The sequence below is a fragment of the Rhinatrema bivittatum genome, chromosome 5 (assembly GCF_901001135.1).
Source record: "Rhinatrema bivittatum chromosome 5, aRhiBiv1.1, whole genome shotgun sequence".
Lineage (NCBI taxonomy): Eukaryota > Metazoa > Chordata > Amphibia > Gymnophiona > Rhinatrematidae > Rhinatrema > Rhinatrema bivittatum.
Genome location: NC_042619.1, coordinates 59,819,787 through 59,847,485, shown reverse-complemented (window position 1 = coordinate 59,847,485; position 27,699 = coordinate 59,819,787). Strand labels below are relative to the sequence as shown.

Sequence of the window (27,699 nt, the reverse complement as noted above, 5' to 3'; positions counted from 1 at the left end):
ATTACCCATAGAAAAACCTCATTTGAAAAGTACATCTATTGGTCATACTGGTCACAATGCAGGCAGAATGGGTGGTACCCGGAGTAGGATTAGGTCAGGCCAGATAAAGTATGTGTGGGTATTTCATTTTGAAAATTACATGGGATAAAAAGGCCCTGGTGTCGGTACCTGACCTTTGTCGGATATCCAATGGTTCAGGTCAGCCCAAGCCTCCTCTGGGACCTTGGTTTCATCCTAGGCAAGATCCCAGCTCTGAGCCTAGGCCTGATGCATTCATTTAAAACAAATTGAATGAATAAGGTTTCTTTTATTTATGGGGACCCTTGATTTAGTTCAGTGCCCCCGAATGAAATGAATCAACCTTATTCACTGTATTTTGAACTTTCATTTTAAACTAATGCACATCCCTATCTATGTTCTTCACTGTAAAGCTTATGGGGGCAGATTTAAAGATCTAAGCAAGTATACCCTAGAGGAAAGGCAGGGCAGAGGACATATGATCAAGACATTTAAATATCTCCATGATTTTAATACACAAAAGGCAGGCATCATTCAACACAAAAGAGGCTCTGAAATGAGGGTTCATGGGATAACAATGAAAAGGAGTAGACTCGGGAGTAATCTAAGGACAAATGTATTTACAATGGAGGTGTCAGGTGGTGGATGTGCATAGTACAGCCTTCCAGTGGAGGTGGTGGAGAGACAAAGATAGAATCTAAATTCAAGAAGCATAAAACAAGGACAAGGGATCTCTGATGGAGCGATAAAGATTATAGAGCTGAGTTGGTGTGGATAGACAGACTACATAGGTTGTGAGTTTTTTTTCTGTTGTCACGTTTCTACAATATGTTTCATATCTGTTCAGGTAAAGCCAATCCTAGTTTATGATTCATCATTTCCCAATCTTACTAGATGGGACTTGGGTTCTTATTTGTCTTCATATTCAGTATTCCTACCTCTGTACTTTTTCCCTTCTTACCACCTACGGATTCTTGTAGCAGTTTCTTGTTTATTGTAAACCAATGTGATATCCTTGATGAATGTTGGTATATGAATTCCACATTCTTACTTTCTATTGTCTTCTTTATGAAACAAAATGCATTATCAGATGTTGGAGATGCAAGGTATATTTTATGCTATTTAAAATGTAAATGGTAAACTGCTTTTTAAAACTGGAACCTTTCTTCAAGCAATGCAAAGAAACAAAGCAGTGAATGGTGGAATAATGCATAAACTCATAGCAGGAAAGATTATATTCCCCAAGGTACGACGCGGAGAAACCTTTTTCTATGGTACATGGCAGAGGCACAATTTCAGCTATCCACAGAAACTGTTTCTGTTGCTGTTATATATATAAAACATATGCCTTCATACTGGAAGTGCTGCTTAGCAATGTACTTTCATTATAGAAGAAGCTTAGAGTGTTTCCTTGTCGTTGAATTTAGGAAATTGCATGTTTCTACAGGAGAGAAAACATTTGCTGTAGAGTGAATTTGTATAATTTCAAAAAAGGAAATCACATTAGTGAACTAAAGCAGTACAACCTAAATTGCTGAAATTGACATTATACAATGAAAAATGTAAAAAGGATGTTTGAAAAATATATTTTTAAAGATGCATCTTTGCTAATGGATATTTGTGGCAAATATGCCCTTTGTAGTAGCTTATGAGAGTGTTCCATTTCCATTTCAAGAATGCCTAATACATTCTGTGGATTCAGTATATTTCTCTAATGAAGGATTCCGAGTCTGAGCCAGTGAGTTATATACCATTACACCCTATGAATACAAATAACTTATAACAACTTGTAACTAATTCATAGAACAAAAATGTCAAAGCCTTATACCCCCACTTTACACGCATCCTGCTCCCTGTTCTAAGATTGCTGTATGCACAACTCAATGTGTCCTGCTGCAGCTTAGGGGTAGACTCTGTGGGTAGAATTAGAAAATTCTGCAGCAAAGTTTCTGCAATTCCAAAGCAATTCTGCATCACATTTATGTAAATATACATATCTTTCCATATAAGTAATGTAATTTGTTTTATGTTATAAAAATCAGTTCATTTTCTGACCTCTCATATGTATCTGGATAATTTATTTTTATATTTTTGTCTATTTTTGGGTGGGAAATGGAACCTTGGAGGCTACTATTCAGCAGTACTTTACTGGATAAATAGGAACTTATCTGGTGATGCCTGAATATCAATGGCCACCACTTAGCTGGCTAAGTAGCTAGCTGGATAAGTGGTGGGCAGGACATGTGCATTCCAGGGATCAGCTATATATCCAGTAACATACTGTAGCTGGATAAATAGCAATACTCAAACTTATATAGATATGATAACCAGATAAGGCAGACCTGCTCAATAGCAGGTCTACAATTAGCTGGATAAGATAGCGATTTCATCAGGGATATTCAGCAACATAGCCACCATGCTGCTGGATATCCCTTTTTAAGTTAGCTGAATAAGTCTTATCCACCTAACTTAATTAAACATTTATGTTTGAATGTCTACCCCAAGTGATTAGTACAGAAAATGGAAGAAAGGGGATTGCCATTGGGATGGGCTTTCAGGACAGGGAAGGGAGGGAAGCCTGGACATTGTGAAATGGAGGATAACAAATGGGGGAATTTGGAGGAGGTGGTAGCAAGGATTGGAGATGGGGGAGAAGATGGGAAATTATTAGGGATGGATGGATAATCCAAGGCTGGGAGAGCGGAATGAGAGGGAATAAGGATCAGAATGGAGAAAGAATGGGGGGGGGGGGGGGGGGGGGGGTTGGATATCACCTCTCTTAATCCTTTCCCAACCTGGCACAGATCCCTTTTCTCTCTCAAACATGCACACAAACATACAATCATCCTGCATAGATCCTCTTTCTTGTATGCCCTCTCCTCCTGCATCAGTTCCCTCTCTTAAACACACATACTCACTTCACCTTCTTCAAATGCATTTACCTAGTCTGACTCCTTCGCCTATCCCCACAAACATACATTTCAAAACCCTTCTCTCTCTTGAGTTGCCCCATGACCTATAAGGAACAGGCTGATCCAGTCTTGGTTTACCTTTTACATGCAGGACTTGTAGTTCTGATTGCCTCATTAATTTACCTCCCTATTTTTCCTTTCCCCATCACCCTGCCAACCTTGCTTACCCAGCCAAACCCCAGAACCAAGCCATCCTCTCTTGCAGTGATGAGGAGACGCCACCGTGATCCTCCTGGCCGGCTGGCATGGCTCCAAATCCTCCCAGGCCAGACGCGACCTAGGACCATGCGTGCCCACCACACCAGCTCTTAAAGGAACCACAATGGGAAAAGTTCCCGCAGTTCCTCCCTGATGTCATCCAGCAGGGACTATTTAGGCCTAGTCCCTGCTCTTCAGCCTTGCCTCTGCAACAGGTCTTCCGAAGCTGCTGGCTGCGTGATCACTCCTCATCTTGGTTCCTGTTCCTCTCCGTTCCTGCCCTGCTCCCTTCTTTCTGGATTGTCCCCTGGCTCTGACCTTGGATTGTTACTGGACTTTGCTCCTTGCTGCCTGCCTCTGACCTTGGATTGTTACTGGACTCTGCTGCTTGCTGCCTGCTTCTGACCTTGGATTGTTACTGGACTCTGCTGCTTGCTGCCTGTCTTGACCCTTGGATTGTTACTGGACTCTGCTGCTTGCCGCCTGCCTCTGACCTTGGATTGTTACTGGACTCTGCTGCTTGCTGCCTGTCTCGACCCTTGGATTGTTACTGGACTCTGCTGCTCACTGCTTGTCTCGACCCTTGGATTGTTACTGGAAACTGCTGCTCTCTGCCTGTCTCGACCTTTGGATTGTTACTGGACTCTGCTGCTCACAGCCTGCCTCGACTCTTGGATTGTGTACTGGATCCCGCTGCTGACCACTGCCTAACTGACACTGAGATCTGCCTCCCCGACGACGAGAGCCTGGGAAGTCTCCTCTCAGGTAGGCCTTGCTCGTCTCAGCTCAGGGGTCCACAATTGTAACATTAACTCCTTGCTTAGGTTAAGCAGCTACACAGAGAATGCAAAGTTTGCACAATTAGTCATATCACACCTGCCCTATTTGTAAAGGAATACATAGAAATTAAGGTAAACAGGTTGTAAAAGGTACCTTTTCATTGAACCAAATTAATATATCTGTGACTAGCTTGAGAGCAATGCCCTGTGACAGTATCACCTACAACCTGCTTACTGACCTTTATTTTTCTGTACACTTATTAATAATGGGAAAATAAAGAATGTGAATAGGCCTATCTCTAATTTGAATACTGATTGTTGAAGTCATGCTAATTTATGTGAAAAGAAAAAACTTTATTTCTTTTAAAGACACAATGGAGTAACTCAAGTAGATTTCCTCAGTATAAAGGTAACACATGGATTTATTGCTTCTCTTTTCTTGTTAATTTCCAGTTTATTTGTACGCAGCATTCAAACCCTATGAACTTCTACATGACATTGCTAGCAAAGCTGCAGACAGACTACCTAATTACATGAGTTAATTTCATGCTTTCCAATTTACATTCTAACAGCAGTTGTGATCCTTGCCTGCAGTTATACCCTATGTTTCTGTGTTTCTAGACATATCTAGCAGAGATCAATAAAAGACAATATGGTAGCATTTTCTGTAGAAAAATAAACATAAGGAGCAAGGGTTGTGATATGAAGCTGGAAGAAGAGAGGTTCAGAGGAAGTACTTCTTTATTGAAGAGATGGTGGATGCCTGGCATAAACTTACCGGCAGAAGTGGAAGAAATGGAAAAGAAAAAAAAAGACAATTATTTATTTATAAAATGTATATACCACAATTTACTTTGATTTTTCAATGTGGTATCCAAAATTAAAAGAATATACCTAATTAAAATAATAAAACAAACAGAACAGAAACATGTAGCAAAACAAGTACACTGCAGCTAAATTCGCTAGGTCTCAGATGTCAAAGGTTTGTAATTTAGACAATTTTAAGGAGAAGGCCCTCTGAAAATGCAGAAGGTTCAGGTATTAAAAGCCTTTTTGAATAAGTAGGTTTAAGTTGGGTTTTTTTTTTAATTTCTTTTCAACCATAATTAGGAATATTATAAGAGAAAGTGAGGGGTGAGATATGTTCAAGAAAAGGTAGAACTGAGCTGGGAGGGGAATCTAGGTTTTATTTTATATTTATTTTATATCAAAATCTCTGCAAAAGATGGCAAAACAAGGTGATGCACCATTCAGTCCATTATGTAAAATAATTCCCCAATCCAGCCCCCCTTTTTCCTCGTTCTGCCCGAAGAAGAGGGATCTTGGAACGAACATATCAAAAGAAGGTTGAAAACCTCTGGTTTTCTTTCAACCTAACCTTTTATATTATTACGCTTCTAATGATCTTAAAGTTGTGAAATAATATGATAAGGCAGTGACAACTGACAGCATAAAGCAATGTTGCATAGGGAGAGACAGAACAGGAGAAATAAGGAAGTGATAATTAGGAGTGCAAGTTGTTGTGTATGTTTGTTTGTTTGCTTTTAGTTTCATTGATACTTTTTTCATTTTGTTTCTTGTTTTTATTGTGAACTATTTTGCAATAGCGTGTACTAAATATTTTAGTGCATGCTATTTGCCAGTGGTGCACACTAAAACATTTTAAAGTGCGTTATGGCAGTACACACTAAAAGCAAAAGCTGCATGCTAAAGGTTTTAAAAGCCCCTGGCTCCCCCGCCCATTTCCTACCCTCGTGACCCCTTCTTAACTTACCCCCATCTGCGGGGTCAAAATGGGGCAGAAGTGAACCCCAATTGCTCCTACCCCTACGGTTTCATACTCCAAAATGGGCCCTCCTTAAGGGCTGCCTATCCTTACCCAATCCCTGGGCTTTGAAAGGGGCAGAAGCAATCCCCAGTTGCTCCTGCCTTACCTGTGCCATAACAAAAAATGGTGGTGGCAGTTGGCCAGCATCATTTTGAAGTATGGTATTAGTGAAGCAGGAATGACTGAGGATCACTCCTGCGCATTTGGATTCCAGAGATGGAGTAAGTGAACAGGGGTTCAGGAGGTTGCAAGGTGGGCAAGGGAAGCTCACGGAGGGAGCTTTTTAAAAAGTTTAACTTGTGTGTTTAATCAGAGAGGGTGGCAAGGGTAGTCAGCAGGAAATAAAACGAACAAACAAAAAAAAAGCCATTGACAAATCTTTGCTGAGACATTACTTGAAGTATTGTGTCCAATTCTGGAGGCCACCTCTCCAAAATGATACAAACAGACATACAGGCAATCCACAGGAAAGATACTAAAATGATGCAGAATCTGAAGCATAAGACCTATAAGGTAAGACTTTCAGACTTAAATATTAGGGATGTGAATCGGGTGCTCGATCATTCCCGCTTTTGGGATCGTCTGGCCGTGGGAAAAAATCATTTTCCGGCGTTTCCCCATTTTTTTTTTTTTAGTGAAAAATCATTTTTCGTGTTAGTGCGTGCTAATGGGAGTTAGCGCGCTCTAACAAAAATAGCAAAAAATAACAAAAAGTAACAAAAATCAACATTTTTTTGTTAGATCGCACTAACATGAGTTAGCACGCACTAACCCGAAAAACGATTTTTACGAAAAATCGGGGGTAAAATTGATCGTTTCTTTCTTTTAACTGATTTCTAATGAATTTAGAAATATTGTACGATATTTCAATTTGTTAGAAAAATGATTCACTTCCCTATTAAATATGAATAACCTAGACCACCAGGGACTTTTGGCAAGTCTTGTGGGGGTCAGGAGGGTCCCCCAAGACTTGCCAAAAGTCCCTGGTGGTCCAGCGGGGGTCCGGGAGTGATCTCCTGCACTCGGGCCGTCGGCTGCCAGTAATCAAATGGCGCCAATAGCCTTTGCCCTCACTATGTCACAGGGGCCGACCAATGGCACTGGTAACCCCTGTGACATAGTAAGGTCAAAGGCTATCGTTGCCATTTTGAATACCGGCAGCCAATGGTGTGAGTGCAGGAGATGGCTCCAAGACCCCCCACTGGATCACCAGGGAGTATTGGTAAGTATTGGGGGGGGGGGGGGCAGGAGGGTGGGGGTTGTAGTTAATTCAATTTTAGCCGGGAAACAAATAAGAATGAACGCATAAACGTATCGGGGGCCCCACTTGCTGAGTGCAATGTATCTACCCCTGACAAAAACGAATACGGGATGTAACATATGCCGTCCCTCTGCACATCCCTACCTGAGACATCCAAGTCAGAACAGGAACTGGAATGCAGAATCCTCAGGAAACGAAGCAGAGTTAGCAAGGATGAGGCTCTTTGCCAAATCGTCTTTCGGCAGGGCTAGCTGGTCTAAATATCTGCGAGTATTGACATCATCTGGAGGGGACACCCCCGAGGTTCCCACCTTGATGTGGATAAGACTGGCCCATGTGTACGTGCACCTAGCGGGACCTGATGGCAAGATGGCAGTTGGCGGCATCCATGCCGACCCGGGAGGCCTGGGAATGGTAGGCAGGTCGGCGGCGGCTAGAGGAGGCTTCCAATCTACCCCATGGAGTCAGGGAAGCAAAGAAGGAGGTGAGTAATAGAGATGTGAATCGTGTCCTCGATCGTCTTAACGATCGATTTCGGCTGGGAGGGGGAGGGAATCGTATTGTTGCCGTTTGTGTGTGTAAAGTATCGTCATAATCATTAAAATCGTGAGCCGGCACACTAAAACCCCCTAAAACCCACCCTCGACCCTTTAAATTAAATCCCCCCCCCAAATGCCTTAAATTACCTGGTGGTCCAGCGGCACACTAAAACCCCCTAAAACCCACCCCCGACCGTTTAAATTAAATCCCCCACCCTCCCGAACCCCCCCCCCCCAAATGCATTAAATTACCTGGGAGTCCTCCGTAGCGGCGGTCCGTGGCTAAATCGGGGGAAGGGGGAGAGCACGAAAACCGGCACACTAGCCCTTCTTACAAAGCTGAGCTAGTGAGTTAAGTAGGAGGAAAAGTAAACATACTTGTGCCAGTGTGGCTACTTAAAAAATACACTTACCAACAATCAATTACATATATTTGAACTGTGTACAGTTCCAGCCAGGACCACCTTTCTAAAATGCACAGTGATTGGCAAATTCAACATGCACTAGCATTTCAGGTGCCTGCTAACAAAAATAATAAACAAACAAGTTCTAGTCACGTGAGTGCTGATCATTACATTACTTTTTTTGTCAAGCTTCCAACTGTTTCCATTTCACATCCCCCCAACCATTACCTCAGTGTTAGCCTTGGTAACATCAATAGATAAGAGCACAGCCAGCCAATAGGAATACATACATACATATTCATTCCTAAGTGACCTTTACTGACCTGGGAAGTGTGAACACTTTGTTTCATTTTCTGTTGGTGTTCGTTAGTTTCCAGTTCCATTTCCCATCCCCCCAACCATCACCTCAGTGGTAACCTTGGTAACATCAATAGATAAGAGGGCAGCCAGCCAATAGGAACACATATTCATTCCTAACTGACCTTCAGTGACCTGGAAAGTGTTTATTTGTATCATTTTCAGTTAGTGCGCACTAAATCGAGTTAGATTTAACGATTTTTAACGATAAATCGTTAGAATTTCTATTGTATCGTGTTCTATAACGATTTAAGACGATATTAACATTATCGGACGATAATTTTAATCGTTGAAAAACGATTCACATCCCTAATTCACATAGCTATAAAATGCTAAATCTACACACGGCCATATACGTGTGTATATGCCACTGTGTGGAGTTGTTTGAAAGTTATCCTCAATGTGTGCTGTTTAAGAAGATAAACTAGTGTTAATGTCTTTCCAGTATGAGTGTTACCAACGGTATAATTGTGTCAAGAAAACTACTTGTCTCACAGTCCTTTCAGAAAGCATATTATGGTGACACTCGTATAGAAGGATGCAGCAGCCACATCACATCTTCTATTTTGGCTTCATTTATTAGCAAGTACTGAATGAAATTGGTACAAGAACAAAGTCATCATTAAATGACTCTGATTACCTTTCAAAACATGCTTCCAGTTTTTGTAAAATATTTATTTCTAAGTCTACAGTTTTCATTCCATACGTGAAAGTGATGTGTTCAAAACCAATTTTTACTCTTTCATGTTCAGTTCGCATCAAGTTATAGAAATTTGGTTCACATCTTCTTCAGAAAAAGCAATGTGATATTTTTCTGCTCTGTGTTCAAATGCCATTCAAATAACATCTCAGCTGAAAATATAATGCAATAATAGCTGAAGTTAACTTGAAATAACAAAATTGAATTCAGAACTGATAAGATCAGGCTGTCAAGATAAGTTGTAATTCTACCTCTACCTGGTCTTTGTCCCTTTTGACAGATCTGATCTCATCAGTCTGCAATTACTGTTGTTGTTATGTCATTGCAGTCACTCGGGCATGTTTATTGCTTTGAACCGCTATATTGATTCTCTTCAGCATGTGCTGTTAAGTTTAGTGGTTAGGATTTTATTGTTCAGCATTGTAGTATGAGACTCTGATGCCTCATACCTCTGACCTCTGCCTCAATGAGACAGAAGATTAAAGCCCTTATTCAATAAAGATTATTTCCATAGGCACAGGATGGGGAAAAAAATCCTTTTCAAAAAAGGCCCCAAAAAGTATACTGAATCCTGTGGCAGTAAAAAAAGATAGTTCAGTGCCTGCAATCAAAAATCAAAACTTTTTTCATCTGTTCATTCGATTTCATTGCATTTTCTGTCACAGATAGAAATTGCAGTTAGACACAATTAACCACCAAACCATTTTTTCTTTTCTTGTCTTCAGTTTTATTAATGCACTATGCTGTCTTCCTGTTCACCTTTGTTTCACTTGTTCTGTGTTTCATGGTACAGCACTCCATAAGGTTTGGGGAGCTGCGGGCATATGTCGTGAATTTGCCTTTGGCATGTTGCTCAGAGTATGAGGCACTTTTATTTTGACTGTCTTTTGTGTTCACCTTTTTGGCGTAATTCAGCTGAGCGTATTGGTGGTTTAGCTGGCAGGGTGACTAGGGTTTGGCAGGTTACTGTATGGGACTGTTGCTTTGATGGATGAACATGTGAGGCTGTATATTCATTGGTCAAAGACAAATTAAAAAGGCAAGAGAGAAGTGGTATTGTTGCATTGCCTGTCTGAACAGAGGGTGTGTCCTGTCGCTAGCATGAAGGATTTCTTGAGCATTAGATCGACAGTTAGGGGGGACTGCTTTTGGTACATGCAGATGGCTCTCCGTTGACTCACTTCCAGTTTGCTGGTATATTGCGGAAGGTTATACAGAGCTTGGGTTGGAATACAGAGGATTTTAAACACTCATTCTTTCTGTACTGGGGAAGTAGTTGAGTGTGGAGGCAGGTCTGGTGGAAGGGGAAATTAGGAAGCTTGAGCTGTTGCAGGTTACATTCACATGAGGGGCAGATTCCTTTGCAGGGCAGGAAATGTACTGATAATTGTGTATTCTTTTGCAGTGCTGAGGAGGGGCATGGTGGAAGCCAGATGTAGGCCACTTGTTTGTGCACTGGGAGCACTGGAGGACCTTGCGGTATCCATATGATGAGTACCTGGGATTGGCTTTGGCTGTAGTCGGCATGCAGATCTGTTGATTTGACAGAAGAGGAATGAAATGCATCGGAGGATATTGTTATCCATTTGGGGTAAATGACTTGGGCTCTTGGTCTTGCCATGTCATTATAGCAGCAGCCAGGAAGGATCTTGGGAGTCTGATGAATATGATGCTGCATTCTCGGTTCATATAGTAGACATTCTAGTTGAAGGATCAGCCAATGTGGAAAAGGGGTGTTAAGAATGTCAATCAACAGGTTGGCGCTTGGATGGTGGCACAAGGAGATTTTTGAGTATACCACAATTGAGCTTTAGATACATACTGGGGATAAAGCTTCTACACCCAAATCCAAAAGCAAAGGACATTCAAGCAGCATTGTCTAAATTATCAGGAAGGATGCTCATCATGTAAAAATGTTATAGTAATTTATTTGTAAGTATTAGAATGCTCATCATGTAAAAATGTTGTAGTAATTTGCTTGTAAGTATTACTATCCTTAACATAAGGCATGGAGGTAACCTGCAAGGAGCAGCAATTACTGCCCTTGCTGGACACTTGGGGATAACCTGCATGAAGTGGCAATTGCTGTCATGAGAAGCTTGCTGGGAAGACTGGACTGACCATTTGATCTTTTTCTGCTGGTAATACTATGTTACTATGGATGAGTCTTCACAAGGGGACAGGATTCATCTGTCTCATGTGAGGCTTGACTTTTCCAATAATTCATTAGAAGAGGCACTGGAAGTTTGGTGTACTGTTAGGGGATAGGCCACAGTGTAGGGGGTTGAGGACTGTTCTACGAATGTCCTTGCCTATGTGGTAAACCCAAGCCTAAGTTATGTAAATTGTAACATGGTTACCTTTTGTTATGTGTGCATAGCACTATAAGCATGTGAAACTGGGGGCTGTTACATGATGTGCTGGGCAGTATGCAAGGTTCACAAACATAATGCTGATATTCTCAACTAGAGGCATAGCCGGGAACACTAGGTGGGTGGTGTCGGCCATCAAAGGTGGGGCCAGAGAACTAATGGACTGGAAGCAGCACGCCACTGGGATGTGGTGGTGATTCGTCTTGAGAACGCTGGAGGGGTGGTAATTAGGGTTTGTAAATTGCATTCTTGTTTGACACAGGTTCTTTTGTTCTATTCAATAAACTGCAGCCTTATTTAATACTATTTATGTGTTTCATGTGTTTTATTAAAGGTTTCTAAGAGGAATGCCAAAAATCCTGCCTTGCCATGTAAATGTAAGGCAAGGAAGCAAAGACTTACCCTGCTGCCAATAACATGTTGGCAGGGTAGGCATTCTGGAATGGGAGCCAGAGGGGTCTGACTAGTTCCCCCCCTTTTTCTCCGAGTATGCCCCCATTCCTTTCTGCTATCTTATCCCTGGGCTATGTGTCCTGGGTGGTCCCAGGAGTTAGATTAGATGGGAAGTTAGGGTCAGTTGGCTCATTTGTAAGGAGCTTCAGAGGGGGATAGTTTAGAGGGGGCAACCTGAGAAGTGAACAATTTTTCGTACTCTGTGCGCTGCAGCTTCGAGGCCTCATCCCATTCTCCCTCCTAATTGGCATGTAATTCTCTTTCTGTGTATTGTCGCAGGGGGCAGTGAACCCAAGCCTAAGTTGTCTAAATCAAAATATGGTTACTTTTTGTTATGTGTGCATGGCATGGTGGGAATGTGTAGCTGGGGTGCTGCTACATAATGTGCCGAGTGGCATGTGAGGTTCACAACTATAATGTTGATAATCTCTGCTGGTGGCGTGGCAGGGAGGACTAGGTGAGTGGCATCGGCCGCTGAAGGTGGAGCCAGAGTATTGGCAGTCTGGAGGCTGCTGGGGTGTGGCAGTGAATCTTCTTGAGAACATTGGGGGGGGGGGGCAATAATTAAGATTTGTAACTTGTTTGGCTCAGGTTCCTTTGTTGCATTCAATTAACTGCGGCCTTATTTAATACCATTTATGTGTTTCATGTAATTTTGTTAAGGGTGAATGGGAGAACTGCCAAGAGTTCTGCCTGCCCATGTTAACATGTTTAATCACAAGCTTTCTCTGCTTGACTTTTAAATGTCTTTCACTTCTTCACTTCCCTCTACCTCTTATAGCCAAAATATAAGCTTGTTTCTTCCATTCCACTCCTGCTTCCTTTGCTTTTGGCCATTCTACCTTTTGAGTTACAACCTTATGTTTTTGGTCTTGCTTCTGGATCCTACCATTGTAAACACATTTTTGAAGGTGCTAGCTAGGCATTTAAGCAAAAATAAATAGTTTTAGAAAAAGTTGTAGACTGAAAAGTTGGAGCAAACTCCAACACTGAGATGTAGTTTAGATAGTAAAGCCTGAAAAGGGCAATTTTCAAAAGCCATTTACGAGTGTAAAGAACTTTTTGAAAATTGCTCATCCATATGCAGATAAAAGTACATGCATTTTTTCCACAAGAATTGCACATTAAACATACATATGAAAATGAGTTATCACATGTAATAAAATGAAGCCTATAACAAAGACAAAAGCAGAAAAGCCTTGACTAATTAACTCAAGCAAAATTAAAACAAGGGAAAGGCAAAACTTTAGAAATCTTACAAGAAAAATAAGGTAATCAAAATGCATTCTCCTAGTATACTGGACTATTCAAAATGCACATGTTGTATTCCCCTCTGACCAAATTATGCCCCAAGGGACACCTTCATTTACAGAAGCTAAACCTAGCTGACTAGTGAAACAAGACAATTAGGTTTACCCACTCTGCATGCAGCAATTCACAAACAAAGGATCTATTTATATATTTATTTGATTTATAGTCCATCTTTCAGATTATATTCAGGTACTCTTGGTGATAAGGCAGTCTAAGGAAGTATACATTCCTTCCCTGAGATTATGGCAACCGGCCACTAAAAGACAAAGTAAAAGAAAGGAAAGAAGGAAGGCTATTTTAAAACTGGAGCTTCTGGGACATGTAGTCCCAGGGTGACACCAGTGAGTCCAAGTACAATCAATTAAATGCTGACAGAGACAACAGAAATTTATGACTGGCAAAGAAACAACCAGAGAAGTAGGGTCTGACAGTTGTGGTAAAAAGTCTTTCCTGCCTTCTCACTCTAAGATATTGTGAGGCCAATATTCAGTGCTATTTAGCTGGATAAGTAGAGACTTATCTGGTTAAATGGTGGCCACTGAATATCTAGCTACAATCAGCAGTCACCACTTAACCAGATATATATTTTTACAGCTAACTAGTTAACCAGTTAACATGTGAGCAGCAGGTGGGCAGATTGGGGAGGAGCTACTTATCCTGTTAAATTAGCTGGTTAAGTGTCGATATTTTGACTTATCCGGTTAAGTTAACCGAATAAATTAGGCCTGCTCAATAGCAGGTCTAAATTTAGCCGGATATAACTTAGCCGGCTAACTAAAACTTATCTATGTTATATCTTGTTAACTTAGGGGGTTATTCTTGCTAACTTAGGGGGTTATTTTCCAACTCGTGTTATAGTGTTTTCACATGGACTCTCTACCTGGGTAACATCAAGCTAGGTTGAGAGAACTTTGTACAAATCTCATTGCTGTGTGAGCTTCCTCACTCCGAAGGACATCAAATCTTCACAAGAGTATACTGTTCTGTTGGTATGTCTCACTCTGCAGGTCAAAGTGGCCCCTAACCCCTTCACTACTCCCTAAACCTCACTCAAGTTACTAGGTGAGCCTCCTGTAGAGATATAAATAGCTAACTACTACAAGGGCCTTATAGATAGGCTCTCTCTCGCTCCCCCCCCCCCCCCCCACCAGTGGTTGCAGGTAGGAAATGCAATAATTGTGGTATTACCGCAAAGTACAAAAAGGTTAACACACTTTATGGTAATACCTATGCGAAGCCCTAAGATAGCACACATTGTGATAAATAGACTATTACTATAAAACACGCCCCTCTTCCCATCGCATGCGTCTGATGAGTCTAGCCCTTAGACAGCCAGATACCTTTGAATATTGAGCCCTGTAAGTATAAGGCCAAAGAAGCTCTTATTATAAAGAGAATCAAAGGGAAAGAGAATACCCAGGACGTGTGTGTCTTAAACTGCTTTATAGGGGTGTGCATTCATTTTTGATGTATTGGCAATCCGCAGCGTATATGTCCCTATTCGCTGAATTCATGGGGTCAAGAAACGTATGGTGAACCCTCATGAATACAACATATCTAACGAATAAATCCCCCCACCATCCTGACCCCCCCAAGACTTACCAAAAGTCCCTGGTGGTCCAGCGGCGGTCCTGGAGTGATCTCCTGCACTCGGGCCGTCGGCTGCCAGTATTCAAAATGGCACACAAGATGGTGCAGGCCATCCATTGCTCCTACCATGTGACAGGGGCCAACCAATGGCACCGGTAGCCCCTGTGACATAGTGAGGGCAAAGGCTATCGGCTCCATTTTGAATATCGGCAGCCGATGGCCCGAGTGCAGGAGATCATGCCAGAACCCCCGCTGGACCACCAGGGACTTTGGTAAGTCTTGGGGGGGTCAGGAGGGTGGGGGGTTGTAGTTAATTAAATTTAAAGGGTTGGGATGAATTTTATTTTGGGAAACGAATATATACGTAACTAATGAACGGATCGGTGTCCCCAAGAACGGATGCAACGAATTTGGCTCCCCACGAATACGAATACCGAATGGGATGAATCCGTCCCTGCTGCACATCCCTACTGCTTTAAGCTGGACTTTGATGCTGTTTATGTTATGCTTATATGGTGGTTACAAAACATATCTGGGTCTCCTGACTGATTCCTGGAAAGGGAAAACGGGATAGGCTCCCACCCCAAAGAGTTTACTGTGAAGATGCACACTTACTGGCAGTTAGATCTCTTTAGAAATCTGCGCTTTTAACTGTTTTACAAGAATCGTTTTCATACAGGGGGAAAATAAGCCTCCTGAGATACTTCAATAGTTTCCAGACACAGCTGTCAATCATTCAAGGGATACCCTGATTCTCTTTGCAGGAAAAAGGCTATAGGGAATCATCTCGCTGTGTTATAAAATAACTTAAACTGTGCTGTAAGCTTGTGTGTGTCTCATGGAAAATGTTGGTGAAGCCAAAGTGGTGTGAAGTCTAAAAGCCTTTCAGAGAAAAGGTAGAAAGTTTTCTGCAACTGGAATGTTTTGCATGCATCATGACAGCAATCTTCAAATTGTGTTTTGGGACACAGTCTGCGGATACTCTGTTCCTGTGGACTTTGCCCATGTTTCCAAACAAAAGTATGCAAGAACTTTATTAAATTACTTTTAAACTTGCTATGGGTACAAAGCATCTGCTTTTCTCGTGAGTGCATTTGAATGGAAAATTATGCACACAGAGTTAAAAATTCACTTTACATGTGTTATTTTCCTTCCCTGACCAATACATTTTCTCTTCCTTGTTCCTCAGCCAGTAAAAAGATGATTATAATCAGCTTGATAGCACTGGAAAGCTTGCAGGAAAAAAAAAGGAAAACAAGGGATTAAAAGGGAGTAAACACAGGAGTAATCTTAGGAAATAGTTCTTTACAGAGAGGGTAGTGGATGCATTGATCGGCCTCCCAGTTAAGGTGGTGGAGACAAAAATGGTATCTGATTGCAAGAATGGAACCAGAAAGAAGATCAATGGCACAATCAAAAATCCTGTGCTCTGGAAGTAGATCTGCCTTTTCCATAGAGAAAAACGTCTGAATACTCAAATTTAAGGCTGCGCGTTGATTAGAATTAATTTAAGGTTCTGCGCACTTATATGCGGCGCTTATTGGGGAAGGACTTTGGTAAGAAACAAAAGGATTCCCTCGAGCTTTCTCTCGAGCTGCTCAAGCTGCACATCATCACCGGAGGACTATATAAGAGTCCCAACGAAGAGTACACGCTGTCTTGGCAACAGGAATCAACAGTAAGAGACTTGTATTGACATTTATGCTTTTGCCTCACTGTTGCCTTTTGTTTTCTTTTATATTTATTTTACATTCTCAGTTTAGTTATTTAATATTTAATGTTTAAGTAATAGAATTACTGGATTCCACATGTTAGTTTGTAGAGTACTTGAGTATATTGCCTGTCCAGAAATCAGCTGTTTCTGGTTCTCATTTGACACACTGCTGTCTGGATTTCTGATTTGTCACGTCATATGAACTTTGCTTGACTGTCCTGTTCTCAGGTTCATTTCCAAGTTCTATTAAATACAAGTTACATCATTTGAACTGTCTCCTGTCTTGAACCACCTCTCGGCTATTCAATTCATATTGATCAGCCGATCCAAAGGTCCATGAATATAACACTTCCCTAGTCATTTTTTTATCTCCTCCTCTTCCCTTTATTCTCCCTCCTTTAATCGCCCAACTCTTCCTTCTGCTTGTGTTTCAGTGTTTGTTTCCTCATTATCCTCATTTCGCTCTCTCTCGTCCCCCACCAATTGCCCCAGTAACCATCTATTTATCTCTCAAGTCCCTCTCCTCTCCATGTTCCATTTCTCATTCTGCCTCTCTTTAGGTTCTTAACCTGCTGCACCTCACCTTCCAGATTTCTCTTTTGTACCTACTTCCTCTTCCCCCACCCCATCCCCACCTCCACAGATGGTTTAGAAATTTTATCAGTGTAGGGTTTTCCCCTTCCTTTGCTCTCCTAGTATACTACCACTCTCCTAACTTCATCTAGATGCTCTTTCCATTCCACCAACTGCCTTCCCCCTGACTACTGCATCATAAGAGGGGCAAAAAGCCAATAGAAAGTGGAAGACATCAAGAGCATGTGCTGTTGGTCATGGATCAGCATTTTCCCACATGCTTTGTCTCCCAGATAACATGGAGGAAGAGCTACAATGAGTTGGCAGTATATATTTTAGGGATGTGCATTTGTTTAATTTGTTTAATTCGTTTCATACTTTTCCCATTACATGTCAATTAGATGTGCATTTGTTTCATATGTTTCATATTACATGCTTGTATAGGAAACGTATGAAACAAATGTACATCCCTAATATATTTCTTATATCCCTAAAATGCTGCTGCTAGTATTGAAGGTGGAAGAGAGAAAAGAAAGTTAATATTTCTGGGTCTGTTGGGATGAATGATAGTTGTTCCAGCATCAGGTCTAGGCCTGAACAGAGAGGAAAAGCATGTCATACCTGTGTAAAGCACAGGAGAAGAAAGGTTGGGGGAAGAGTACAACTGAAAGTGCTGCATTGGGGAGAGGGATCTGGAGTGGGGAGGTGACACTCAGCAGTTACTCTTCTTTGCCTCACAGGCCCTCTCAGAAGAGTTACTGTGGCTCTTCTTTGGCCCAGCAGCTGCAACAGGTGGGGACATTGGTGCCCCCCCGTGCTTGGCACCCTGTGCTACTGTATAGTTCACATACCCCAAAAGCTGGCCCTGCCTAGTAAGAGAGAGCTGCAGAAGGGCAATGCACATGGAGATGAGAGAGCAACAAAGATATGACAGCAGATCTGTGGGGAAAGAGACGAGGAATGAGAAAGCAATACTGGCTGTGATTCACTGGGAGAATGATAGGAAAAGAGAGATTTGCATGAGGCAAGGTAATGGGAGAAAGTAAAGGTGCTGTGATGAGGACATGAAGAAAGAGAGAATGATGAGTGAAAGGAAGCATGCACTGGCAGCCAGCCAGCATGTGGAAGTTACTTCTGCTCCAAAGGAGCAGGAAGTATTAAAACAAAAAAAATGTAACTAGCTAGGTAGGGGTTAGGGGTCAGGGAGGAAAGGGGAAAATGTAGCAAGGGTACTTAGGGGGATAGGGAAGTTCTGCTCCGCAGACTGAGAGGAAACTGGGAAAATCCTACTCGCGTCGCCTGTGTACTTTTTAAAATCACGTCCATTGCGCACACAAGAGACCACCCGCCCGCATATGCACGTGTGTACATTAAAATCCGGCACGCATGTACATACAGCGGGAATTGTATTTTATAACATGCCCATGCCCAAACCATATGCACATGGACACACAAACGTGTTTTCGAAAATCAACCCCTTAGCTCTCTGTCTGGCAGTTGCTAGTTCTTGTCTTCCTAGTTGCCTAGTGGCTAATGGATCTTTACACCTCTAATGCATAATTTTATACCTATTTGCACTAAATCACAACTTTTAGATTTTTTACCATTCTCCAGTTTTTTTTCATGCTCCCTTTTCTTTTCTGTCTACCCTTTTATAGTCTTTCGGTGAGGATACTAATAAATCAGTTTAATTTAGTTTAAATAGGCAGATCTCTTTTGCTTTTACAAGCATTTTCCATGTTCAAGGAGGATCACAGGCATCAGCAAATACATTAATTAAAAACACATGCTTTGTTCATAACAACTTACAGCATTGTTAAAATACAGCATTTGCAAAAACTTTCCTCATACAGACATAATAACCGTACAATCTGAAATCAGAAAAGAAACAAAGTAACACTTAATCAGCTGTCTTAAAATGCTATTGAAAAGAACTAGCCATAACACTGGTTGTTTTATTTTCACTACAGTGAATTCCATTGGTTGCCCTCTAAGGGGGTCATTTATCAAAATGTGATAAGGTGTTTTCGCATGCGTTAAGGGCTTATCGCATGCAAAATGCCCCGTTAATGCATGCGATAGGCCCTAACTGCATGCGAAAACATGTTTAATGCATGCGATCGCAACATATTGTATGGTGCGATGCAAATTCAGAAAATAGGAGGAGTTAGGGGCGGAGTGTGGACTGGGTTAGCCTGTCTGCAAAGAGCTATTTCAAAGCTGTAACACTGATTTTAACTACACCTCTTTGAATTGTGTTAGGCTGTGTGATAAGATTTCATTGCCCTTTGTGATGTCTCCCCATAAGGCCTATTTCAGGTGAATTGAAGGGGAGAGAGAGAGAGAGAGAGAGAGAGTGATAGAGAGAGAGAGTGCCTGACCATAATGTCATGGCCCATAGGTAGGTATTTGTATCCCTATGGTAGACCCACCTAGTAACTCGAGGTGGGGATTAGGTAAGAGTGTACGGGGTTAGGGGCCACTTTGACATTCTACGTGACACCTACGAACAGAACAGTGGTCTCATGAAGATTTGATGACCTTCGGAGTGAGGAAACTCACTCCAAGATGAGATATGGGCAAGGTTCTCTCAACCTAGCTTGATGGACTCTCTACCTGGCTAACATCAAGCTAGGTTGAGAGAACCTTGCCCAAATCTCATCTTGGAGTGAGTTTTCTCACTCCGAAGGCCATCAAATCTTCACAAGAGACCACTGTTCTGTTCGTAGGTGTCACGTGGAATGTCAAAGTGGCCCCTAACCCCCTACACTCTTACCTAATCCCCACCTCGAGTTACTAGGTGGGCCTACCATAGGGATACAAATACCTACTTCTGGGGATGACACTATGGCCAGGCACTCTCTCTCCCTCTCCCTCTCCCTCTCCCGTGTGTCTGGGACCATTAACAATGGTTGAATGCAGGAATACAACAGGTCAGCACTTATCACAGAATCTGAAAAGGGTATCACAATTTACACTAACTTAGCTCTTCACACAGGTAATTATTGCAATAAATGCTATATTAGCATAAAACACACCCCTTTTGCTATCGCATGCAGTACTTACCGCATTTTGATAAATCAAGGCCTAAATTCTTCTTAAGCAATTGTTCACGCAGTTAACAACTTTCTGTCCTACTCACCTATTGGCTAGTTTGTTTTTCAGTCTTCTTTGTGGAAAAGTGTGAAAAGCCTTTCTTTTCTCTTTTTTAAATTTTTTTCTCTCTTTTTGACATTTTATTTAATTGTATTGTATTTCTAAATTTTAAACTTTGCTTTATTGTAAACCGTTGTAATAATCCATGGAACAACAGTATATAAAAGTCTAAAATAAATAAAAGTAAAGCTTCACTTGGGGAGAAAAAATGCAACATAAGAATACAATAAAAAAATAATAGTAATACATAATAAAGAATAGACATGATTCACAAGTTGCATATAATTCACAAAAGGAGGTGTGAGAGTATATGGAAACAAAGAAAATAAAAGGAAATAAACAAATAGAAAATAGATGGTGGACTATTACTGTAACTAAGGGCCGGATTTTCTAAACCATCATGGCTCTGTGAATTCTGCGGTATTGGGGGACAGAGGGGCGAAGCGGGGGGGTGGGCCTGCGAAAGCTGGCAGCGATCGCACCTCCACAGTGCGATCACTGCCGGCTTTCGCACCCAATAGCACCACTGTGAAAGGTGGGGCTATTGGGCATGCTACTGGCAGCGATAAGGTGCCCTACCTTTTCGCCATCAGCGAAATCATCGCAGAGTCCCCCTGACACAGCCCCAAGTCCAGTATTATGTGGGAGGGGAAAGTATTGGAGAAGTCAGATTGGACAGCTTTATTCTAACAATATGAGGGTTCTCATTTATCCTAACAGGGATGGTTCAGGTTATTGCAGTAGGGCTAAGGATGACAAATGTTGTATTAGGGTGGGTTATATTAATGCCAGGTCAGTTCATCATAATGAGGATATTGTTCAAAATGCAATAATACAGAATGACTGTGATTTGTTTTTTTATTTCTGAATCTTGGCATTATATCCATGATATTTTTCTCTTAAAGGCATTATGCCCGGATGGTTATGCTTATTTTCATCAAGCAAGTATACATAAGAGAGGATGGAAAAATCAGCATCTTGGTTTACAGGTGTTTTGATTGAGCAAAGAGATCTGCATAAGGTTGAAAAACACTGGAAGCAATGTAGGGATGAGTTAATTAGGCAGAAATATAGTAAGGTGCTTAAGGAATATCACAAAGCTTATCAGACAGCTAAACAAAGTTTTTATTCTTACTCAGTAATGAGGGCTTTGAATCACCCAATGAAATTGTTTTCCACAATTAGGAAATTGACTGTACAACCAACTTGGAATTTAAATCTGCCAGACTGTGATATCTTGGCAAATTATTTCAAGAATACGGAATGGAATGTCCAGAATCAATTGGCCAGAATGGTGTTAGTGGATAATTATAGGCCAGCAGCTGCTCAGTTAGAGGCGTGGAGTGAATTTAGGCCAGTAGCCTTGAAAGAAGTTGATGAAATTGTTTCATGTTTGAAATCTACCACCTCTAGGCTTGATCCATGGTCTTTCATTATTGACAGGAGTTTGAAGGATAGTTCTTATGAGATTATTAGAACAATTGTTTTCAGGAGGATGTATGCCAACACTATTAAAGGAGGAAACAATTAGGATGATAGAAAAGGAAGTTAGCAAAGACATTCGTGATTTTACCAAAATTATTGCTTAGTCTCCAATTTGCCCACTTTGGCAAAGATTATTGAGAAGGTATTATTGATACAATTGGATGATTTTATTGAAGAACATGAACTACTTGATGAAAACCAATTTGGATTTCATAGAGGACATATACAGTTATTACTATTGATTTGATGGATACTTTGTTGTGTTGTCTGGACAAGGGTAGAGTAGGTATTTTGATCCAACTTGATGTGTCATGTGCTTTTGACACAGTTATTTACTCTGTCCTGTTGTCCAGGTTGGAAGCTTATGGAATTATCAGGGCAGTTCTACGGTGGTTTGGATCCTTTTTGCATGGGATAAAACAGCAAATTCATATTGGGGACTTCAGCTCAAAGTGGCATGAGGTTGATATGGGGGTACCATCGGGTTCAGTGCTGTCATCTACACTTTTAAATCTTTGCATTGCCCCTTTGGGAAAGTTGCTATTGAGGCTTGGCTTGCAATATTACATTTATGCAGATGACGTACAGATTTTTATCACATGCAGTGCTGTTGGGAGGTTTTCTGAGATTTGTTTCCAGAAGTGTAAGAGGGAGGTCAAGTCATGGTTAGCAAAAAAATGGGTTAGTTTTAACCATTATGAAAACACAACTGTTATGGGTGAGTCCTCTGACACTACTTTTGACTGTGGCCCCTATAATAGTTAAGAATACTGTGTGGCCCATTTTGACTTAGGTGAAGAATTTGGGAGTTTTATTGGATTCTCAGCTTACCGTGTGTTGTCAAGTTTGTTTATTTATTTAACAGCTTTTATATACCGGCATTAGTAAGAAACATCATGCCGGTTCACATTTTAACAAAAGGAGTGGAAAGTACATTATAACAGGGAATTAAGGGAGGGGAAAAAAACCACAACCAAAGAAAGGCAAGGAAAGTATAGGTATACAACTAATTGATAACAATATTAAATAACTAATTAATGATAGGTTCTGATAGATACCAGAAGCAGATTAACGAACAACCTTCTAGATAATTAAATCGTCGTATAGAGGAAAATGGAAAAGGGGAGAGATTGGGCATAGATTCACAGGAGAAAATGCAAGGAGCAAACCCTAAAGGGTAGGAGAGAGAGAGGCCTGGGGGGAAAGTGAGGAAAAGAGCAAGAAGGCTAGGCAGCAAGACTGGGCAGAGGCGAGGGAAGGAAGACTAATTTGGGTAGGCCTGTTGAAACAGCCAAGTTTTTAGATTCTTTTTAAATTTATTTGGGCAAGATTCTAAGCAAAGCATCATGAGCATGGAGTTCCAGCGTGTAGGACCTGCGATAGAAAGGGCTCATTCCCTAGTAGATGAGAGGTGTGCTATTTTTAGAGAAGGATCATGCAGAGTTCCTTTGTGAGCGGTTCTTGTAGGTCGGTTCTGTAAAGTTTGTCGAGTCACTCAGACCTTTTTTTATAAGTTGAAGTTAATAAAGCCACTCAAATATGTCGTACTTAAGGAAATGCTTAGAACTGCACTTCAGGTATTCATTCTGGGACAGTTGGACCGTTGTAGTTCACTCTATGTGGGACTGCCCAGTAAATTGCTGTGAGTGCTGCAATTGATCCAACATGCAGCAGCTCGGGTTTTATTTGGATTGTGTTTGAGTGATCATATTCAGCTGGTGTTAAGGGAGTTGCATTGGTTACTGGTGGGGTTACAATCAAAATTTAAGCTTAGCAATATGGCTCAAAAGTTTTTAGGTATTGGGAAGAAATGTGTGTTACGGAAGAAGCTTGAGTGATATAAATCTGGTCGTAATTTGTGATCCAATAGTAAAGCATTATTGAGAGTCCTGGCTAATGGGAGGAATACAGCCTTCTTATATGTTACATCTGTTATGTGGAACTCTCTTCCTGATCAGCTTAGAACTCGGACTGATGTGAAGGAGTTCAGAAAGCAGTTAAAATCAATTTTCTTTAGGGAAACTTTTATTCTATGATTTGATTTATTGTGCATAATTGCAAGTTAAACAGTAATTGATGTCTTTTTGATTGTTGTAATCCGCACCAAACAGTCTGTTGATTGGAGGGAGTGGACTATAAGCACTTGAATAAATAAATTAAATAAATAGTTGCTAGGACTGTGAAGAGATGGTGGCCAATCTAATGCACTACTAATGCCTTGTCAGTCCTATGAATAAATAGAGGATTTTAGTTTCCAGTACTGTGAATCTGGCTTACATCACAAACACCAAATTTAAAAAGCAAGATAACGAGGAAAAGCATTCTTATCTAGAATATTTATTGTGAAAAAAGCAAAGTATAGATGCCTTTATTAACATTAAAAGGATCCAATTGATCAATTTCACTGGTTGACTCATTAGGGACTATTTCGTTTTGAGGTACTTCTTCACTTTGCCTACATTACTTTTGTGCTGTTTTTTCTGATACAACTAATATATTATATTCAGTTCAAACATACTGTGCCTTATTCCAAGAAGAGTTTTTATATGGTGAGAAGTTAATTTTGAATAAGGCAAGGCTCATTGTCTTCAATTAAAAATGCCTGTCTTTCAATTATAGTACTGTCATCAGATAACCAATAGTTGAGATGGTGCCATTGGATTATTTTTGAATATTGGGACCAGAGATGGACAAAGCTAAAGCCAGAGGAAAAATCAATGTTAGACACTTTCAGTGAGTAAGAATCTCCACAGACTGTGCAAGGATTCAGTGATTATAGAACCTGAACTATCTAAATTGCTACATATCGTAATCTGTCAAATTGAAAAAGATTGTTAACAAGATAAAGATGGATGGTATACAGAACACCGAAGGATCAAAACATTCTATAGTTAATACCAAAACAACATGTAGCATTTTTATTTACGTAAGTTCTCACTAACCAACTCCCCAACCTAATCAGGCTATACAAAACATTGCACAAAAAGCTAACATTTACAATGTAAGGGCCTCATTTTCCAATATCGCACGCGATACCAAAAAGGGGTGTTAACTTGTGCTAATAAGCATGTGTATTGCAATAACAGCTTGCAACATGCTCTTAGTGCAAGTTGCACTATTAACCCAATTTGGGCTACATTGTGAGTATATATTGCAGTTCACAATGTTTCCGGACAGCCTGTTTTGAGAGAGAGAGAGAGAGAGAGAGAGAGAGAGAGACTTGCTATAGTGTCTCTTCCCTAGACAGGTATTTGTATCCCTATGAGAGGCTCCCCTAGCAACTCGAGGTGGGGATTAGGTATGAGTGTAGGGGGTTGGGGGCCACATTCACATTCAACGTGAGATGTACGAACAGAACAGTGGTCTCTTGTGAAGATTTGATGGCCTTCGGAGTGAGGAAACTCACTCCAAGATGAGATTTGGGCAATGTTCTCTCAAACTAGCTTGATGGACACTCTACCTGGGCAACAACAAGCTAGTTTGAGAGAACATTGCCCAAATCTCATCTTGGAGTGAGTTTCCTCACTCCGAAGGCCATCAAATCTTCACAAGAGACCACTGTTCTGTTCGTACGTCTCACGTTGAATGTGAAAGTGGCCCCCAACCTCCTACACTCATACCTAATCCCCACCTCGAGTTGCTAGGTGAGCCTCTCATAGGGATACAAATACCTGTCTAGGGAAGAGACACTATAGCAAGTCTCTCTCTCTCTCTCTCTCTCTCTCTCTCTCTCTCTCTCTCTCTCTCTCCTCCCCCCCCCCCCCCCCCCCACTGAAACAGGCTGTCCAGAAACATCGTGAACCGTGCTAACACTTTACCGGCCTCTAGTGCACAATGTACCACAAATGAAAGAGGTGTAGCTGTTTCGTGGCACTCAATAACTCTTTCCTACTTAACATATGCTCCGCCCCCTGAATACAAAATTTGCATTCGCATTAACGGCTGTTAGTGCGATTTGCGGAATTATCTCCTGCAGTAACTCCTTGGAAAATGACCCCTTAAGTTCTCTATACATTTTTGTGAAGTTAAAGCCTAGGACTGTATCTGTTTCATGAAGAAATCCAAAGGGCATCATTCTTTTCTGATATCTGACATATCTACCATTATTTTTTTCTTATAATTATTTACCTTACTTTATTTATTTATCTATTTATTTATTTATATTTTCTATATACCGTTACTAGTTAAGTAGGAGAGCAGTTTTTATATGTCATTAACGTTGGTAAATACAGATTAAAAAATAATAGTAAATAAATAAATAATGGTTTGTATTTCTAGATCATATTTTCAATATTTGGTCTAGGCAGTTTGTAACACTTAGGGGGAGATTTTCAAATGTGCGCAAGGGGGTATATGTGCGAGTGCTACCCGACGCGTACACATGTATGCCCAATTTTATAACATGCACACGCATGTCAGTGTGCACATGTCAGGGGTCAGCGTGCACAAGGGTATGCACACTAGTGCACCTTGCGAGCACCGACACCCACAGCCTTCCCCTGTTCCCTCGCCCCTAGCCTGACCTTCCCACCCCTTCCCCTAGCCTTTCCACCTCCAACCCTAACCTACCCCCCCAAATTGTTGTCTCACCTTTTGTGCCTGCCTAGAGGCAGGCGCAGGTTGCGTGCGCCGGCAGCCTGCTGGCACGAGATCCTCCAACATAGCGGCAAATGGTTGCTGTGCCGGAGGCCTCTGGCTCTCCCCTCACCCCACCCCCGGACCGCCCCTTTAGTCAAGCCCTGGGACTTAGACGCATCCCGGGGCTTTATGCGCATCACCAGGCCTTTATAAAATAGGCCCGATGCGCGTAGGGCTTTTAAAATCCGGCCCTTATTTTTCAGGTAGCTGTCTCTGTCTCAAAGAGCTTGCAATCAAAATATGCACCTAAAGCCATGGAAGATAATGTGACTTGCCCAAGGTCTCTGTGAGGGAACTGAATTTTGAACCCTGGTTTCACTGTTTGCACAGCTCATTGCTCTATCCAGTACCACTAGGCCATGCAGCTGTCTGAAAATTGGCTATACTTGTATATTTTTGGATGCATTAGGGATATGACATTGGTGTAGGAAGGAGGTTAGCACACATTTTCTACTGCTGGAAGAGTTGAATGGGAGAGGTCAGATTAGGATGTTATATGGGAAGGTGGAATATTGCTGTGCAGGGGTGAGAATTCTTGTTTGTGCCATCAGGATGTTGAATGGAACCTTTGGGGTTTGTTTGTTTTTTTAAAGAATTTATGCTCCTAACTTGGTTGGTAGATCCTCTGGGGTCAATATTTTATTAAGCCACTAAGGGCCTCATTTTCCAATATCGCATTGGTAATGCAGTAGGGGGCGTTACCAATGCAAATGAGGCTTCTTTCGTGCAGTGGGGAAACATCGCCGCACGTGATGTTTTCGCCATTTGCGAAATTCACAATGTTTTCCCAGTGTGTGATGATTCTTTGGGTATTTCATCGCAGTGCACGATATTTGCCAGTTTTTCATCGCAGGCCACGATAGTTCCAGTCAGCCTGTTTCAGGCAGAGAGAGAGAGAGAGAGAGAGAGAGAGAGAGAGGAGAGAGAGAGAGAGAGAGAGAGAGAGAGAGAGAGAGAGAGAGAGAGAGAGAGAGAGAGAGAGAGAGAGAGAGAGAGAGAGAGAGAGAGAGAGAGAGAGAGACTATAGTGCCTATGCCCTAGACAGGTATTTTAACCCCTATGGGAGGGCCACCTACTAACTCGGGGTGGGGATTAGGTATGAGTGTCGGGGGTTGGGGGCCACTTTCGCATTCCACATGAGACCTACGGAAAGAACAGTGGTCTCTAGTGAAGATTTGCTGGCCGTCGGAGTGAGGAAACTCACTCCAAGAAGAGATTTGGGCTACATTCTCTCCACCTAGCTTGTTGTTGCCCAGGTAGAGTGTCCATCAAGCTAGGTGGAGAAAACATTGCCCAAATCTCTTCTTGGAGTGAGTTTCCTCACTCCGACGGCCAGCAAATCTTCACTAGA

The 27,699-nt window shown here is 41.5% G+C and overlaps 1 protein-coding gene and 1 long non-coding RNA gene across 5 annotated transcripts in view; one reads left to right on the top strand and one right to left on the bottom strand.

Annotated features, from left to right (window-relative positions):
* CNTN5 (contactin 5) overlaps positions 1–27,699 on the bottom strand; it is a 2,626,638-nt gene that overhangs the window by 1,506,094 nt on the left and 1,092,845 nt on the right. The window lies entirely within an intron of this gene.
* The window catches only part of LOC115091978, a 234,768-nt gene continuing 223,161 nt past the window's right edge, over positions 16,093–27,699 (top strand). The window contains exon 1 of the long non-coding RNA XR_003856868.1: positions 16,093–16,460. This is a non-coding gene — a long non-coding RNA (uncharacterized LOC115091978). The remainder of the gene's footprint in view (positions 16,461–27,699) is intronic.